The sequence below is a fragment of the Hippoglossus stenolepis genome, chromosome 9, assembly GCF_022539355.2.
Source record: "Hippoglossus stenolepis isolate QCI-W04-F060 chromosome 9, HSTE1.2, whole genome shotgun sequence".
NCBI classification, from domain to species: domain Eukaryota; kingdom Metazoa; phylum Chordata; class Actinopteri; order Pleuronectiformes; family Pleuronectidae; genus Hippoglossus; species Hippoglossus stenolepis.
Window position 1 is genome coordinate 18,107,772 of NC_061491.1, and position 8,464 is coordinate 18,116,235.

The 8,464-nt window shown below is 40.1% G+C and overlaps 2 non-coding genes across 2 annotated transcripts; both read right to left on the reverse strand.

The window, feature by feature from the left end:
• Positions 1-6,475: 6,475 nt before the first annotated feature.
• On the reverse strand, positions 6,476-6,547 carry trnae-uuc. Its single transcript has one exon. It is a non-coding gene; the product is annotated as a tRNA-Glu (tRNA).
• Positions 6,548-7,223: 676 nt separating this feature from the next.
• On the reverse strand, positions 7,224-7,295 carry trnae-uuc. The gene has a single exon. It is a non-coding gene; the product is annotated as a tRNA-Glu (tRNA).
• Positions 7,296-8,464: the final 1,169 nt, after the last annotated feature.

Consider the following 8,464-nt stretch of genomic DNA (forward strand, 5'->3'; position numbering starts at 1 on the left):
CCTCTCTCTCTCTCCCTCTTTGGTGCTGATTGTCTTTTCTCGGGGGAAATCTCACAGAGGAGCTGTACAAAGCTGCAAACCCCCCCATGACTCTGCCTCTGTTTTCTATCGTGGTCTTACAGGATTCACTGTGCACTGAGAGAGCGCACTCACAGCACACAGCCAGGCAATAACACAAAGACGCAGATAACACACACACATTATATCAAAGGCTTACATCACAGCAGTGTGTTTGTGTGTGTGTAATAGAGCGAAACAGAGAGAACACATCTATCTGTTTGTATTTATTCCATGTTGACTCTGAGCAACACTGTAATGATGCTTGTCGTGTTCCACTGGGAGAAATGAGCTTAGTCACAAACACACACACACACACACAAACACACAAACACATCCGTATTTTCTATCATTGTGAGGACACTCCTTACCCTAACTTGAACCATAACAACATTAACAATAAAAACTAATTTAAACCGTCAAACAGGCCTTTGAATTTGCAAGAACCGTCCTCATTGTCCCAAAAATATCCTCACTCCATATGATCTATACTATAGAATCTATAGAAGTACACACACATTTAAATAGAGTGAAACAGACACATATATGGGTTAAGCAAACCAACACAGACAAGCCATCAAACAAACACACATACAGTATCTTTGCTCAGGTGTAAAGCTCTCACAGTCCTGAGTTAAATCCAGTGGGCTTCAGGCCATATGGAGACAAAATCTGCTCAGACCAGATGAGTTGAATTTAAAAAAACTAAAAACCACCACAGCTTTATCCAAACGTGTAAGGTATAAAACTATCCAAATAAAAATGGTGCATATAGGGCTTATATAACACCATGTCAATTCAAGAAAATGGAATCATTCTCTTTCGCGCCTGTGGAGAGGGAGGAACACTGATCCACCTGTTGTGTCATCAACCTCTAGTGAAGAGTTCATGGAATATGGTTATTCTACAACTGTAAAAAATACCCCTGGCACAAAGGTAGAAAATATATGGAAAATTTTCACACATTGTAATATTGAGTCCAATGTGTTATAATGAAGAATTGGAAATTACATCAACCATATTGCTTTAGTCTTAATTATTGGCTCAAAGACTTACTTATACCTTAAAATAACAGCTTTAAAATAATTTGGATGGTACACAAACTTATAATGGGGAGATTGTCATTCCCTGCCACAGCGCCCCCTGGACAACTGCACTATGTAACACTGGTGTACTGGCTTGAACATTACAACCAAACGTCACACACCAACAACCAGAGCCAGAGATTCATTACAGGTACCTATAAGAGACAACTAGCTCGTCATTCTCAGTAAAACCTGATTGGTTAAGAAGCTGGCTCTCTGCAGCCATGATCAGTTACCTTGTGTATTGGATTTCAGCCTCTCAAATGTGCCCTGAACACAGATAGATGCATCTCATTTGAAAATATGTCTGACCTAACGCGGTGCAAGTGTGTGTGTGTGTGTGTGTGTGTGTGTGTGTGTGTGTGTGTGTGTGTGTGTGTGTGTGTGTGTGTGTGTGTGTGTGTGTGTGGGTGTGTGTGTGTGTGTGCCTGGCCCTGGGCTGATGAGGGAAGACATGTGGTGGCCATTTAGAAGGATTAGAACTGTCAGACACATCAAGCACGACTAATTATTCTGTTAGCGCGCTACACTGCGGGGATACAAGGTTCGTGTGTGTGTGTGTCAGCAAACAGAACTGCAGGCGGGAGGAAAGATGGAGGGAGAGTTAAGCTAGAAAAAAGATCTTTTTTTAAAAGGAGAGATGGAAGACAAATGGAAATGAATTGAGCCAGAAAAAAGAGGGCAAGAGAGATGGAGAAAGAGAGGAGGATGGAGAGCTACTGTTAATACCCTGGAGAGAATACATTCCCTGTGTGAAAGATGGATTGATAGGAGCGGAGAAAAGGGCAGATTTGGGGGTGTATTAGTGAAAAACCCTGTGGGGGGGAAATGGTTATAAATTATCCATAAGAGCCGAGATTAAAAAAAGAAAGACAACAGAGCAGGAGAGAGAAGATGAGAAAAAGATGATGTAAGAAAGGGAAGAGTAAAGAGATGTTAAAAGGAGGGATGCGAGAGATGAGGGGAGTAGAGGAGTGACCTACCTCATGCCTTCATGGATGACTGCATTTGTATCCAAACATCCCAACATGCACTACTCTGCCACTCGGGGATGAAATCAGCCTGCAGCATCCAATCAGCCGTGGCCTTTTACCACCTCGCCGTGGGCCAGAGTGTGCACAAGCGAGTAAGCGACGATGTGTATTTTTGTTTGTGTGTGTGTGTGTGTTTGCATGTGTGTGAGTTCAAGCGTGAGTGTGCACACACATCTGTTTGTGTGTGTGTGTGTGTGTGTGTGTTTATGGATATAGACCTCCTCACTACGCTGCCTCTCTGATTTATCTTCAAACAGACAGCTCACCCATCTCCTCTCCCACACCTCCCTCTCCCCATCTCTCCCTCCATGCCCCCTCTGTCTCTCCCGTGCTCACGACCAATCCATCCATCTTCCAAAATACCTACCCAACCCATTTTACCCATTTTTTTTGCAGCCGCCGTCTCTCCCTGCGTCTATCCCTCCATCTGCATTTACTTCCCGCGGGGTAGACAATTTCCTGAATCCCACTGAAGTGGAAAGATTTCAGATTTAATACATCCCCCACTTGTGATGTGCCCGGGCTTCAGAGGAAGGGCCGAGAGGTTCAAAGAGAAAGAAAGGAGAAAGGAGGGAAGGAGCAGAAGGTGTGAGGAAAGTTTAAGGAAGAGTAGATGGATGGAAACATAACTCAACGTGGCAAATGTTGATCAAAATATCAGCTGGTCTTCATCACAAAAGCATTTTCTCTTGCAACGCAAAAACAACATGCTGGTCAATAACAGTGCACATGTGACGCAGTAGTATGTTCAGATTAATTAGCACTAAATACACGCCACACATGATGAGGATGTTAGTGTTGCAGGTATTTGGTTATAAACTAAATTACTGGAGAAAGGGACAGTAAGAGAAAAGGGGGTGTTACTTCTCACAGAGGTGTAGTTAAATGTGCTGTGACCACTTTGGCAACCAAGGTCAAAGTGACTAGGATTCATCCTCTGGGGACTAAGCATGTCTGTACAAAATTTTGTACCAATCGTCTTTTATCATCAATAATCATTTTAGAAGATAATTAAAAAATCTGACCTATTGATGACAATGGAGGAAAAGACGATCACCAAATTTGTTATAGGTTCATCCTCCATGGACCATGAATATTTGTATAAAATGTTTTCCTAAGTCAGTCCAATAGCTGTTAAGACTGAAGCGATAAAGAGGCAAACATCAGCATGCTAATGGTTAAAATACTTGTGTGTATGAACAAAGTTGTCATATATTGGTTATGTTTGAACAACGCATCGTAAATGTTCAACTCAACAGCTAAAAAAAACAAGGGGCATTAAAACCTTCTCGTTGTGTCCAAACTGCAGCGCTGGTAAGGGCAGAAAGTTGGTGATGCAAATAATGGAAAGTCTCATTTCGGATCAGCCTTCACGGTCTACGTGGCCCACCCACGGAGGGCTCCTCTTCGCAGGCCGTGTCCTCTGAAGGTGGTGGCCCCTGAATTGGGACACAGCACATGTCAGCCCTGTGATACACTGGCGACCTGTCCAGGGCGTACCCCCAATTCTCTACCAATCTCATTCAATGTCAACCCAATCCCTTCACAGGACGGTACGCAAGTACTAGGGCCTTGAAGCGGATACGGGCAGCCACTGGTAGCCAGTGGAGGGAGTGGAGGAGCGGAGTAGTGTGAGAGAACTTAGGTAGGTTGACACACTCACACACAAACACACACACAGAGCAGTCGTGTGTCTTGCCTCTGAAGGGTGGTTGTCAAGGTGATATATATAATGGTCTGATCAACCTCAGCATCAGTACTTTGAAGACACTGGAGAAAATCAGCTTCAACCAATCACGTTGTCTCACTTGTTTGTGTATTATGCGTGCGTTAGGCTTTGAAAATCCCTGTCCTGTGTGTTCTTGAATACGAGCTGTTAAGTCCTGATCAATTAGCTGTCATCTGCTCCAAAATCATCAAACTCCTCGCCGCGCCACAGTTAACTCTTTAGGGAAGTGCGTGAATAACCTGGCAGCAGCTGATGTTTCATCAGTTATGTCTGTCGTCTGTGTGAGGGATGAGATAGACTTCACATTCAAGTTTAATATTTTCTTTTTCATGGGATATTATTCTGCTGTGGCAATGAAAGCTGCAGCTACCGCCAGACAAACATCTGCTGAATCTCATCCTCTGCATCTAACTCACCACTGTCACCAGTCACGAGGACAACAGACACATTTAACTTCAATCGTTTCCACGCAGCAAGAATTCCACGTCTATGTCTCGTCCAAAATGAGAAGCGCATGTCACGGCTGCTCCTGTGAATGTCGTTCATTATCATTAAGCTCACTCGGGGCTAAAAGATGAGTGAAATTCAATTTGTAAGGCTCTTACCAGAAAGTGGAGCCATTCATTCGAGTTTTACATGGATCTAAATCTGCCTCCGGGTTAAAACATTAACTGGATATCTGGATATAATGGAAGTGCATCACCTGAGCATTAGTAATAATGATAATAAAAGCCCTATTATTTTTGTAGCACTTTTCATTGTATAAAATGCAGCTCAATGTGCTTCGCATAAAAAAGAGCAACAGAAGCTTAAAAACAAACATATTGAAATAGTATAAAACGATATAATATTAAGGTTAAAGCAGGATTAAGATTACAGTAAAGCCCATGGTTGAATTAATAAAAAGCAAGATCATAAAAATAAGTAGAATAGTGTGGAGGAAAGACCGCGCAACTTCCATTTGTGTGGAAGTTACTAAATGTTTCAATAGTAACATGACTCATTTTAGTTTTTAAAAATGTTGTGTTTCAGAGATGACTCAGAGTCTTAAGCCTAAAAATCAATTATCTGTTGTCTACGGACAAATTAAATGACTCTCTGTTCTCAGTAGAAACTGAGGAGAGTGTGTCAAGAATGAAATTATTTTATAAATAACTTTCCATTTCGTCGTGAACTTCAATTTAAAGTTTTGCCCGAAAATGACAAATTTCCGTTTTTCAATAATTCCAATTCCATATAAGTCACGGCAAGTCAGACGTGTATATATAACATTAAAAAAACAACAGGGGTTGAGAAACACAGTAAAAGGCATAGAGGATAAGTTAAAGACAAATACAGTGTATGAAGTATTTGATATAGAAATTTTCAAAATGTGTGAGGTGCATTATTTCAGCTCTTTATCTGATAAGTTGCCCATTAGGTACCATGCGTTTGCTGGCTATCCTTTGGCTAAAGCCCATGTTGGTATTCTTCATTCATTCAGTTGCGATTTAACTTCGGTAGCAACTCATGACCTGAATCTGATGAAGACAAAACATTAATTCATATATTTTTCTCACCTCATTACCCATAGAAGTCATCCTGACATTATTGCACAATGGATTTATAGACTGGTGGTTACTGTCCTCTGCTGGTCAATGTAGGTAATCATTGTTCATACAACCTGGTGAGAGAATAGATGAGTGTGAACCTTGAGACGGGGGATTTATAAATGTCCTACAATGTATTTTATTGGTGTTTTCATCCAATGAGTGTGGAAAGAGAAAGAGTGTGTTAGAGAGAAAAGATATAAAAGAGGCAGCGATGAGAAAAGAGGAATGAAGAGAGAGAAAGACGAGAAACAATTAAAGTGAAATGATGTGAGCATCCCAAACAGATTAGCCACCAAAGCAGATAATTAATCATTAATGTGCGGCTTGTCACTGGGTAATATTCACAATTTGGGGACAAATATTCAACCAGTGGTGCATTTAAAACGTCTGTGTGTGTGTGTGTGTGTGTGTGTGTGTGTGTGTGGTGTGTGTGCAGAATATTTCACTTGTTTTAATGTGTAAGAAATGCTCTTATATCTAAGTCTGTTATATCAGAGTCTGTGCTGTTCACAGGTGATATGTTGTATCACTTGAACAGTTTCAATAGACCAAATGACAGGAGAGTTTAAAGCAAAGTTTATCATTTCATATAAAATTATACTGTAATATACAGTCCAGCATTGCTGCTATAGTGGAAGTAATCTAATTCTAAAAGGGTAAGAGAACAGTCATATATCCGATTGGCCGAGGAGAGGAGGGGAAGAACAGAGGCCGAAGGTCAGCTCTGCTGGAGCTGGTTGCTTCTTCTTCACAGTTTTTTCTGTTTTTTACCTGCAATCACTCAACACCTAATGCACACTGTAACCGTAACTTGCACTTTGGTTTGGATCAGGAAAGTTTTATTACTATTGTGAATGCAGATTAGTATGATGTTCTGCCACTCTTTCTCTTAAAATGCTGCCATGAGTCAAGAAAGTACCAGTTTTTGTAATGTTGACCAAATTACAACATTATTGTTACCATTGACGATATATAATATTCCCATACCGGGAGTTGAACCCGGGCCACCTGGGTGAAAACCAGGAATCCTAACCGCTAGACCATATGGGACAGATGTCAGTTCAGAATAAGAATATCAAACTGTCCATGACATGGCAAATTAATGTAGATTTAATTTTTTCAAATTTTAGGCATTGGGCCTAGGCAATGAATAACCTTGCAAAGAATGTATCAACAAATTAAAAGCTGCCAGGCAGTGTTGTGGTGTAATGATCCAGTACTAAAGAAATGTCAAATAAAAATGTATTATTATTGTGTTCCCAGTTGAATTTCCGTTGGCTTCTGCGTGTATTTCATCCTATTTTTAAAGTTACACTTGGGTATCCATTACGTCATGGGACTGCCAATAATATTGGTTCAACATATACCAGGGTTAATTACATTCCACACTGTATCAATACGGAGGACATTTGAGATTATTTATTCTATTGGTCTATGTTGTTTAACTACATATTTTGTAACTTGCACTTTGTTATCTTGAATGGATAAGGAACGTTTTATTATTATTCTCAATGCAGATCAGTATAATGTTCTGTTGCTCTTTCTCTTGAAATGCTGCCATTAGTGAACCAGCTGGAGTAATGTTGACTTAATTACTTAATTACAATTGCTGTATTGTTACCAAGGAATATATATATTATATATATATATATATATATAATATATATATGATATATTTGATATATATTAGATTTGATATATATATATATATATATAAATAATAGTATTCCCATACCGGGAGTTGAACCCGGGCCACCTGGGTGAAAACCAGGAATCCTAACCGCTAGACCATATGGGACAGACATCTGTGACAAAATGACATCATATCAGGTCAAGATTTGATTTTTAAAAAAGTATTTAAAAATTAAAAGTTTTGCTTGAACCATTTATGTAAATATTAAAGTTTTTAAGCATAGGCTGTAATGAATCCTTTTACAAAGGAGCGTAAGGAGGTTTTCTTTAAAATGCAACAACAAATCAAAGGCTACCAGGCAGGATGCAGCTACATATACAGTGTAGTGCAGTGGTGCAGTGTGGAGATCCACTATTGTCAATAGTTATAATAATATTTGTCCTGTTAAATATGTTTGCATTATGAGTTTTATTTACAGAAAATAGTAAATGGTCTGTTTTTATACAGCACTTTTCTAGTCTTGATGACCACTCAAAGCGCATTACAGTACAGATTCCTCATGTATTGGCAGATTTTGACCAGCAGGGCGGGTGTGTGCAGCAGCATCACAATCGACTGACTCAGCAGATATCAATAGAGATGACTGGGAGGGAATTTCCCTAAGTGGAAACCAGTTTGGCTTATTGGCTTGCCACATGTTTTATCAATGATGTACTGTATCTATCCTGTGCTTTAGAACTGTCTGTCTGCATGAAGACTGGTTCCTCCACCACTTCTGGTTTTGGAGCGTCTGACCTTTTGTTCTGTCCTTTTCCATCAGTTCACCTGGGCCTCGCAGAGCGCACGCAGCTGACGGCTCCAGCTTCGGATTTTAGGACAGATAATACACATGAAAACACATGAACCAGCTCTGCACTGCACAGCGCTGCAGGAGAGACACACATGGATGTTTTTCTTTCTGCAAACACGCCAAAGGTTACTCTTCAAATGTCATCTTCATTTTGTCCTGTTTCTGTATTTTGATTACGATGGTTTCAAGTGAGTCGCCTGAAGTATTTGGTTTGTAGATCAGTAACCATTGTAACACATTTTGAATGGTTACTGAACACCTGCTAACATCTGAAGATGGTACATTAAGTGGTGCAGAAGACCTTCAAACGTACAAGGGATGTTCAACATCTAGTCCTATGCTGTAAAATGATATGTTTACACCAGGGATCAGAGAGAAACACCATTTCAATCCTGTCTATGTCCTGTTCATAGCAGAATTTACCATAAAGTTGACTTTGACATCAATAGTTATCCCAATAAATGTCAAGTTAGTTTAAAGAGTG